Here is an 11,663-nt window from a genome sequence, read left to right on the forward strand (position 1 = left end):
TGCTTTGTCAAAGATTAGTTGGCCATACGTTTGTGGGCCCATTTCTGGGTTCTCTATTCTGTTCCATTGATCTGAGTGTCTGTTCTTGTGCCAGTACCATACTGTCTTGATGATTACAGCTTTGTAATCTGGGAATTGAAGTCTGGGATTGTGATACCTCCTGCTTTGGTTTTCTTTTTCAACATCGCTTTGGCTATTCAGGGTCTTTTCTGGTTCCATACAAATTTAGGATTATTTGTTCTAGCTCTGTGAAGAATGCTGGTGTTACTTTGATAGGAATTGCATTGAATATATAGATTGCTTTGGGTAGTATCAACATTTTAACAATATTTGTTCTTCTATCCAGGAGCATGGAATCTTTTTCCATTTTTTTGTGTCTTCTTCAATTTCTTTCCTAAGCTTTCTATAGTTTTCAGTGTATAAATTTTTCACCTCTTTGGTTAGATTTATTCCTAGGTATTTTATGGTTTTTGGTGCAACTGTAAATGGGATTGATTCCTTGATTTCTCTGTCACTTCATTGTTGGTGTATAGGAATGCAACCGATTTCTGTGCATTGATTTTATATCCTGCAACTTTGCTGAATTCATGAATCAGTTCTAGCAGTTTTTTGGTGGAATCTTTAGGGTTTTCCATATAGAGTATCATGTCATCTGCGAAGAGTGAAAGTTTGACCTCCTCCTGGCTGATTTGGATGTCTTTTATTTCTTTGTATTGTCTGATTGCAGAGGTTAAGACTTCCAATACTGTGTTAAATAACAGTGGTGAGAGTAGACATCCCCGTCTTGTTCCTGACCTTAGGGGGAAAGCTCTCAGTTTTTCCCCATTGAGGAGGATATTAGCGTGGGTTGTTCATTTATGGCTTTTATGATCTCAAGGTATGCTCCTTCTATCCTTACTTTCTTGAGGGTTTTTACCAAGAAAAGATGCTGTATTTTGTCAAATGCTTTCCCTGCATCTATTGAGAGGATCATACGGTTCTTGTCCTTTCTTTTATTGATGTGATGAATCACATTAATTGTTTTGTGGATACTGAACCAGCCCTGCATCCCAGGTATAAATGCCACTTGGTCATGGTGAATAATTTTTTTAATGTATTGTTGGATCCAGTTGGCTAATATCTTGTTGAGGATCTTTGCATCCATGTTCATCAGGGAAATTGGTCTATAGTTCTCCTTTCTAGTGGGGTCTCTGTCTGGTTTTGAAATCAAGGTAATGCTGGCTTCATAGAAAGAGTTTGGAAGTTTTCCTTCCTTTTCTATTTTTTGTAACAGTTTCAAGAGAATAGGTGTTAACTCTTCCTTAAATGTTTGGTAGAATTCCCCTGGAAAGCCATCTGGCCCTGCACTCTTGTTTTTTGGGAGGTTTTTGATTACTAATTCAATTTCCTTACTGGTTATGGGTCTGTTCAAATTTTTTATTTCTTCCTGTTTCAGTTTTGATAGTGTATATGTTTCTAGGAATTTGTCCATTTCTTCCAGATTACCCATTTTATTGGCTTATAATTGCTCATAATATTCTCTTATTATTGTTTTTATATCTGTTGTATTGGTTGTGATCTCTCCTCTTTCATTCTTGATTTTATTTATTTGGGTCCTTTCCTTTTTCTTTTTGATCAAATTGGCTAGTGGTTTATCAATTTTGTCAATTCTTTCAAAGAACCAGCTTCTGGTTTCATTGATCTGTTCTACTGTTTTTTTTTTGGTTTCAATAGCATTAATTTCTGCTCTAATCTTTTTAATTTCCTGTATTCTGTTGGTTTTGGGTTTCATTTGCTGTTGTTTTTCCAGCTCCTTAATGCATAAGGTTAGGTTGTGTATCTGAGATCTTTCTCCCTTCTTTAGGAAGGCCTGGATTGCTATATACTTTCCTCTTATGACTGCCTTTGCTGTGTCCCAGAGGTTTTGGGTTGTGGTGTTATCATGTTCATTGACTTCCATATACTTTTTAATTTCCTCTTTAACTGCTTGTTTAGCCCATTCATTCTTAAATAGGATGTTCTTCAGTCTCCAAGTATTTGTTACTTTTCCAAATTTTTTCTTGTGGTTGATTTCAAGTTTCATAGCGTTGTGGTCTGAAAATATGCACGGTATGATCTCGATCGTTTTGTACTTACTTAGGGCTGATTTGTGTCCTAGCATATGGTATATTCTGGAGAACGTTCCATGTGCACTGGAGAAGAATGTATATTCTGCTGCTTTAGGATGAAATGTTCTGAATATATCTGTTAAGTCCATTTGATCCAGTGTGTCATTCAAAGCCATTGTTTCCTTGTTGATTTTTTGATTAGATGATCTGTCCATTGTTGTGAGTGGGGTGTTGAAGTCTCCTACTATTATGGTATTACTATCGATGAGTTTATGTTTGTGATTAATTGATTTATATATTTGGGTGTCCCACATTTGGTGCATAAATGTTTACAGTTGTTAGGTCTTCTTGGTGGGTAGACCCCTTGATTATGATATAATGCCCTTCTGCATTAGGATGCAGCTTATTACAGATAAGACTGTATCTCTTGATACAGTCTTTATTTTAAAGTCTAGATTGTCTGATATAAGTATAGCTATTCCGGCTTTCTTTTGTTGACCATTAGCATGATAGATGGTTCTCCAACCCCTTATTTTCAATCTGAAGATGTCTTTAGGTCTAAAGTGGGTCTCTTGTAAACAGCATATAGATGGATCTTGTTTTCTTATCCATTCTGTTACCCTCTGTCTTTTGATTGGAGCATTGAGTCCATTGACATTTAGAGTGAGTACTGAAAGATACGAATTTATTGCCATTATGATGCTTGTAGAGTTGGAGTTTCTGGTGGTGTTCTCTGGTACTTTCTAATCCTTGTTGCTTTTGATATATATATTATATATAATATATATATCCTTGTATTTTGAATGACAGCCTTGCTGGATAAAGAATTCTTGGCTGCATATTTTTCTGATTCAGCACATTGAATATATCATGCCACTCCTTTCTGGCCTGCCAAGTTTCTGTGGATAGGTCTGTTGCAAAGCTGATCTGTCTTCTCTTGTAGGTTAGGGACTTTTTTTCCCTTGCTGCTTTCATGATTCTCTCCTTGTCTGAGTATTTTGTGAATTTGACTATGATATGCCTTGCTGATGGTCGGTTTTTGTTGAATCTAATGGGGGTCCTCTGTGCTTCCTGGATTTTGATGTCTGTGTCTTTCCTCAGGTTAGGAAAGTTTTCGGCTATGATTTGCTCACATAACCCTCTACCCCTATTTCTCTCTCTTCCTTTTCTGGGACCCCTATGATTCTGATGTTGTTCCTTTTTAATGAGTCACTGATTTCTCTAATTCTTAAATCATGCTTTTGTGCCTCAATCTCCCTCTTTTTTTCTGCTTCATTATTCTCTATAAGTTTGTCCTCTATATCGCTGGTTCTCTGTTCTGCCTCATCCATCCTTGCCGCTGCTGCATCCATCCGTGATTGCAGCTCAGTTACAACATTTTTAATTTCATTCTGGCTATTTTTTACTTCTTTTATCTCTGAAGAAAGGGATTCTAATCTGTTTTCAACTCCAGCTAGTATTCTTATTATCGTGATTCTAAATTCTGGTTCAGACATCTTGCTTGTATCTCTGTTGGTTAACTCCCTGGCTGTCGTTTGCTCATGCTCTTTCTTTTTGGGTGAATTCCTTTGTTTTGTCATTTTGAAGGGAGAAAAGGAATTAGTGAGGTAGAAAAATTGAAATTAAAAAAATTAAAATTAAAAATTAAACACACACACACACACACACAAATCAAATAGATGATGCTAGATCCTAGGTGTGTTTGGTCTGGGTGTTGAAAGTGGTTTGACAGATTAGAGAAAAAAAAGGGGGGGCAGAAAAAATAAAAGGGAATCGTTTGAAAATTTGAAAAAATGAATACACTGAAGTAGACTAAAATGAGATGATGGGGGTAAAATAGAATTTGAAAAAAATACAGAAAAGTAAAGAATATAGTAGAAAAAATGAAAGAAAAATATTTTTAATAAAAATTAAAAATAAATATAAATATTTTCTTTTTCTGTATTCAAGAAAAAACAAAAGCATTGAAAAAGAGAAAAAAGATTAAAAAAAGAAAGAAAAAAGAAAAAAAGGAAATCATTTGAAAATTTGAAAAAGTGAATACACTGTAGTAGACTAAAATAAAATGATGGAAGTAAAATAGAATTTGAAAAAAACTACACAAAAGTAAAAAAATAGTAATAAAAATTAAAGAAAATATTTTTAATAAAAATTGAAAATAAAAATGAATTTTTTTCTCTTTCTGTATTCAAGAATAAGGAAAGTGTAAAAGAGAAAAAAAAGAAAGAAAATTGAATAGATGAACCTGCTAACAGATTGAAGTAGGACTGAAGTCACTTCGTTTTCCCCTAGAAGTCAGGCTATGTAGCGCTTTATAGTCCATAAACTGAGCCAGTGGTGAGACTTGGTCTTGAAGATCGAAGTTGGCCCAGTTGGGCGGGGCTCAGTGTAATGGTTCTGCTCTCCACTAGATGGCGCTGCTAGCCTCCTGGTGTGGATTGTTGCGGTGCTCATAGGTGCGTATGCGCATGGGCGGGAGTGGTGAAAAATGGTGCCACCCAGACACGCAACTGTTCTCCCAGGTCAGCAATCTCACGCCTGTCCTCTGTCTTCAGCTCTCATCCACTCCCCGTTTTTTCACTCTCTGTGACCAAGCCCCAGGCAGTACCTCTCTCCCGAATTTGTCTCAGATGCGGCTGTTTTCCCCGGCCCCTTACTTCTGAAGGACTGCGGCTTTGGCCCGTTCTGCCCCTCTGTGGGAGGGTCTCACCAAGCAATGGCCGAATGAGCAATGGCCGAGTGTTGGCTGCACCCAGGAACACCCGCTGGACCCTGCTGTTGCCGTTGCCCTGAGACTGCGGCCAGGTGCCAGCCCGCCCCAGAAAAAGTTCGCGAGATAGTGTAGCAGCAGCATTTTAGGGATTATGGAAAATCGCAATACACATCTGGCACCAGGCTTCCCTCTCAACGACCTTGCCCCAGCACCAGCAAATGTGGCCGCCTTCCTGGGTCTGCTGGGACCAGGTGGCTTCAACAGTCTCTACCAAACGTCCTTCCGGCAGTGGAACCGCTTTTCTCCGCGTGGCCCAAGAACCTCCCGGATCCCACTCTGCTCCTGGGGATTCGCCCTTCCCAGCAGAACATCGCCAGGTATCGAGCTGTGGAGTTGCAGTCTTTGTGCTCCCCTTGTTTACAGTCTTAATGGAATTTAAACCCTCTCCTTTCTCCCTTTTTAGTTTAGTCCCTGCGGCTGTTTCCAATTTTCCACTTTCCCTCCAGCTGCTTTTGGGGAGGGATGCTTTCCCGTATGCTCCCCCCCCCCCCCCCGCCCCCGTCTTGGTCCTCTCTCTGCCCACAAAAGCGGTTCCCTACCTTCTGCGGCTTCTTGCGCCCCAAATTCACCTCTCTGCGCCACGTACCTGCTGAATTCTGTAGTTCAGGTTGTGCAGATTGTTGTGTTAATCCTCCAATCAGTTTTCTAGATGTGTAGGATGGTTTAGTGTTGGTCTGGCTGTATTTCATGGACGCGAGACATGCAAAAAACTTCCATGGTATTCCACCATCTTGTCTCCTCCCCCAGGTATTTCTCTTTTAAATCTTTATTAATCCATAGGCTTTTCCTTCCATTGTTTTTTTTCCTTACTGTTTCTCAGATTGAAGAAACCAGGTTGTTTTTTAGTTTCCCATGATCTGTGTTTTGCAGGTAGTGTCCCCGTTGGCAGATTGAAATGGTTAGCTGGATTCCTAATTGTTCCTTAAAAAGGTCTTCACATAAGACATCCAGATGGCCAACAGACACATGAAAACATGCTGAACGTCATTTCTCATCAGGGAAATACAAATCAAAACCACACTGAGATACCACCTCACGCCGGTCAGAGTGGCTAAAATGAACAAATCAGGAGACTATAGACTCTGGAGAGGATGTGGAGAAACGGGAACCCTCTTGCACTGTTGGTGGGAATGCAAACTGGTGCAGCCGCTCTGGAAAAGTGTGGAGGTTCCTCAAAAAATGAAAAATAGACCTACCTTATCACCCAGCAGTAGCACTGCTAGGAATTTACCCAAGGGATACAGGAGTACTGATGCATAGGGGCATTTGTACCCCAATGTTTATAGCAGCACTCTCAACAATAGCCAAATTATGGAAAGAGCCTAAATGTCCATCAACTGATGAATGGGTAAAGAAGATGTGGTTTATATATACAATGGAATACTACTTGGCAATGAGAAAGAATGAAATCTGGCCATTTGTAGCAATGTGGATGAAACTGGAGAGTGTTACGCTGAGTGAAATAAATCAGGCAGAGAAAGACAGATACCATGTTTTCACTCATATGTGGATCCTAAGAAACTTAACAGAAGACCAGGGGGGAGGGGAAGGGAAAAAAAAAAGTTACAGAGAGGGAATGAGGCAAACCGTAAGAGACTCTTAAATATTGAGAACAAACTGAGGGTCGATGGGGGCTGGGAGAGAGGGGAAAGTGGGTGATGAGCATTGAGGAGGGCACCTGTTGGGAGGAGCATTGGGTGTTGTATGGAAACCAATTTGACAATAAATTATTTATATATAAAAGTAAAATAATAGAATTATAAATTTTAAAAAAAGGTCTTCAAATAGATTACACAGTGTGCAACATTTTATTTTTTTAATTATATTTTTGTGTTTATTCATTTTTTGAAAGAGACAGAGCACAAGCAGGAGAGGGGCAGAGAGAGAGAGGGGGACACAGAATCTGAAGCAGGGTCCAGGCTCTGAGCTGTCAGCATAGAGCCCAACGTGGGGCTTGAACTCATGAACCGCGAGATCAGGACCTGAGCAGAAGTTGGACGCTTAACCGACTGAGCCATCCAGGCGCCCCCATGTGCAGCATTTTTAAATAAAGCATATCGTTTCAGAAGACTGGCTGTCACTTGTGGCAATTCAAATTTGAAGCTGTTAGAGCTAGCTACAGAGCTCTCTATAGTTAAATGTTACATAGACCCGTTATATAGTTAGAGCTATTAGAGCTGAAATGGTGAAATTTCCTACCATAAATGATAGGGACAGATTGAGTGACTAGTTCTTACATCGTGAAAACATTTTGCATCCTGGGACATCAAATGTCTAATTGTTAATAGAGAAATATTGTAAATTTCTGAATGTAAAGGTAGGTAGAAAAGGGCGTATTTAGAGTAGGAGAAAAATCAGCACAAAGTTCAAATTTTGGAAAGCTGATCAAACCCAAACCATCATGAATCCCAAAAAGTGACCTTTTTGTTAACTGCCTAATATTTTCTTCCAATATTTTTTTTGGCTGCACACTGTTTGATCACATCTTCAAAAAAACCCCAATTTTGTAATAATTTTTCATATAGAGATCAAAAGTAAACCAATCTTCTAGTGGTTGATAAAGATTTATTATTTATTACTGACAATTAAAAAATGCTGGACTTTTGCTGACTGAATGGCCATTTTGCGTACCATTTCACCTGGAATCACAAGACTTCATTAGAACATGATACATCAAATCAGTAAGATGCAGGCCAACAAGCTAAGATGCACAAAATCTGTTACATTACACACAGATGACCTTGCTGTCTGCTGGACTGGTATAGGTTTGTAACACAGCAACAAGCCGGTAAACTCTGTCATGTGATCACCATCAAAAAAGTAAGTATACTAAATATTTCCTGTGTGCTCTGCTTTTTTGAGTATATTCTTGCCAGAAAAGACTATCCTTTCTGATGAGGTGTTGTAGAGAAGGATTTATCAGCTTATACTCGACACAGCTGATGGATGGAAAATTTTCTCCAGACCAGTTTTCTATACCTCCCTCCCATGTCCTGTTTGTCCTCTGTCATGGACGTTCCTCCTGCCCTGGGTGCTGTAGGAAGTTTTCACATGATCTAGCCCCGGACCTTACCCCTGACCTCATGTCCCAACCTGGGATGTGTCCTTCACAGTGGGCAGAAGGATTCCTGGAACCAGTGGCAGGGCGCCTGGGTGGCTCCCGTTGGTTAAGCGTTCGACTCCTGGTTTCTGTTCAGGTCGTGATCTCACGGTTTGTGAGTTCAAGCCCCGAATCGGGCTCTGTATTAGTGGCCTGAAGCCTGTTTGGGATTCTCTCTCTCCTTCTCTGCTCCTCTTCCTCAAATAAATAAATTAATTAAAAAAAAAAGTGAATGCCAATCACAAACATTTAGCCCACTGAACCCAAACTACAGGCAACCTAACTCCACTTACCCTGAGATAGATCCCAGAAAATGTTTGCAGCCTCTCTGATCTTACCAAATATGAAGTCAAATATGTCAGATGGTAAGTCAAACTAGAAAGATAATATTTCTAACTAATTACAGTTAAAAAATATCTCATTTATGAATCCTTGGGGGCCCTCCAGCTTAAACTTCTTTAGCTTTTATGGTACCTCTGCTTATGCAAATCAGACAACATTAATTTATTAATTTCCATATTCTAGCATCAAACATTTATTCAGTGTCTGCCGTGAGCCAGGCCTTGTCCTGGGTACTGAAACCTGGACTTTGGAAGGTCCCCATTACAGATCGAGAAGAGACCGTCTTTGCAGAGCCCTGTAACAGTCTCGCACATGCACGCATACAGCTTAGTGGTGTCTCATTTCTCCAAGACACATGCATATGTTCCTGTATCTTTGCTGGAGAAAACCAAAGCAGTTCTGATGTCACAGTTATTTGGCCTGAGCCATCTATCAAGAATTACCCATTTGGAGTGGATATTGGCAAAACGATGAACACCCAAGCCAAGTCTTCTGGTGACCCACATGGCCTGGTTTCTTTTAGATACACAAAACTCTGGGGGAGCTGAGACTCGTGTATTTCCTTTTGGCTTTAAATACCCAAGTTATAACAGATGCTGATGGTGCATTGACATGCCGCTACAACTGGGGGGAGAAATTTAAGCTCAAGTTTTAAGGGAATGAGGAAGCTTGAAAGGACAGGGTGGAAGAAGGGTTTTTCATAAGCTATCCTGTGCAAGATTTAGACTTAGTTCTGAGAAGTTCCTAGTCCTACTGCACACCTACATCCCTCAAGTGCCTTGACCCATTACACGGATGAACTAGAGGAAACAACAGGAATTCATCCTTAAGTCAGAGGTTCCCAAACTTTCTCAGTGCCCTCAGTGTCTCTGATTGTAAACCCAGACCAAAATAAATAGCCAATAATTCTTCATATTAAGTAGCTTAGGTTCAAACAACTTAATTATTATTCATATCTTAAAAACTTAGCAGTTGTTTGAAAAAACAATATAAGTTTACATTTTTTTAATATTTATTTTTTGAGAGAGAGAGAGTGCACACAAGTGGGGGAGAGAGAGAGAGAGAGAATGCCAAGCAGGTTCTGTGATGTCGGTGCAGAGCCTGATGCGGGGGCTCAAACCCGCTCAACGTGAGATCCCAACTTGAGCCGAAATGAAGAGTCGGACACTTAACCAACTCAGGCAGCCATGTGCCCCAAAACAATATAAGTTTAAAAATGCTTTATTTTAGAGGTGCCCGGGTGGCTCAGGCTTCAGTTAAGTGTCTGGCTTCAGTTCAGATCATGATCTCATGGTTCCTGGGTTCCAGCCCCACATCAGACTCTGTGCTGACAGTACAGAGCCTGCTTGGGATTCCCTCTTTTCCTCTCTCTCTCTGCTCCTCTCCTACTCACGTTTGCTTGCTCTCTCTCTCTCTCTCTCCAAATAAATAAATAAACTTTAAAAAATGTTTTATTTTATTTTTAAATAACCACAATTACTTGCCAAGGGGATGTGTGCCTATTGGGCGCTGAACAACTTTTCAATCTTTAGAATCAGATTGGAAATGCCACACTGATTTTTGTGCAGTGTTTTCTTTTAATTCAGCAAGAGCTAGAAAATCAGCTTCACAATACATCGAGGAATGGAGAGGAATGTAGCACCATCTGATAATGTAACTGTGCACCACCTTGAGCTAGTAGTTCACACAGTGTCCAACAGGTGTCGCCATGTTTCCCTCACGACAAAAATATTTCATGCGGCCACAGGGCACATGGTTGGAACTGCCACCTCAAGTTTGTTGCAAGGCTCTATTTTTCTAGTTTGTTCAAAAGCAGGTCTCCAAGAATAATAGGACAATGAGGGCAGTGTGAATGGGGCGAAGGAACAGAGTCATGAGACACTAAACCTGGATGGATTCATTTCTTTCTCCAAGCAGATAACCGTACATGCACATAGTGGCTCCAATTTGTGTCATCTTACTTTTTCGGCAAGAAAACTCTGGTGGGCCTTAGAACATTCCATAATCCATTCACTCCCACCTCTCCTAGCTATTTCATACCTTTACTTCTCTCCTCAAACCTCTAATACCTCCTACTCCATCCTCACAAGCAGATGAACTTGCTTCATACTTCACTGAGAAGAGAAGAGAGACCTTTCACTGACTCTCTTCCCATCTGTACCTGCCATGGATGGACGGTCCTCGCTGCCATTTCAAGCCAGTGCCTCTGCACTGATCCCAGTCCTCATCTACTCAAGGAATCATTTTAACATTCTCCCCTCTCTGTACTACATCATCACTTTTTCTCTCTCTACTGGATCATTCCCAATAGCATATATGCTATTATTTCTTGATCTAAAAACAAAATACTAACAGATAAAAGTCCCCAAGTTATCCTTTAACCTCTCTTCTGCTGCCAGCTACTTCCCCATCTAGTTTTTTCTCCTTGTAAGAAAAATCCTCAAAGAATTCTTCACTCGCTTTCCCATTCCTCTTTTCCATTGTCTTATAAATCCACACCAATCCTTTTCCCCACCACCCCCACCACCTAAACTTTTCTTACAAAAGCCATGGGTAACCTCTGCACAGTGAAATATAATATTTTAAATCTAAATCAAAAACCATCTTCAATTAGCAATATCTGACCTAGGTGAGCTCTCCCTGTTTCTTCAAGCAGTTTTCTTCTCTTGGCTTCCATGATACCACAGACTTTTGGTTTTCTCCTTGCCTCACTGGCTTCTACTTCTCAGTTGCATCTGCTGGTTCTTCCTCACTTCCCTGATCTCTTAACGTACTTGGTTTCCTTCCCACTCCCACCATGTCTTGGAAGAACATCTATATGTTTGATTACTCCAAACTTACATCACCAATTCAAATATCTCTCCTAAACTCTAGGTGTAGATCTCTAATTGCCCTCACAGTTTCTCCACTTGTTTGAGTAGTAGATGTTTCAAACTCAATATAACCAAAACCGAAGTACTGATCTTCATGCACAAACTTGTTCTGTCCATAGCCTTCCCCATCTCAGTTGATGTCACTCTATTCTTCTAGTTGTTCAGATAAAAACCTAGGGTTCATGTCTTCTGGTTCCAGATAAGATGCTATAACACCTGCCACCCCGTTTCTTCCTTTGGCTGTAGATAAAAACTCTGGGCAAAACATATAAAATAAATATGAGAAGGCTCTGAAAGGTAGACAAAATAAAGCAAATTAGCCAAGGACTTCAGGACACAAAAAAGGGGGGGGAGGTGAGTTCCCTGTTTTATATTTCTGCTTATATATCCTCTTCTGGGGACTAGAGAATGTCAGAACCCTGAAACAAGGAGCAGACAAAATAAAGACCTTAAGAAGAGACTTCTTCCTGTAACCAAAGGACCAGGAG

Source organism: Panthera onca, chromosome A1 (assembly GCF_046562875.1).
Source record: "Panthera onca isolate mPanOnc1 chromosome A1, mPanOnc1 haplotype 2, whole genome shotgun sequence".
Classification (NCBI taxonomy): domain Eukaryota; kingdom Metazoa; phylum Chordata; class Mammalia; order Carnivora; family Felidae; genus Panthera; species Panthera onca.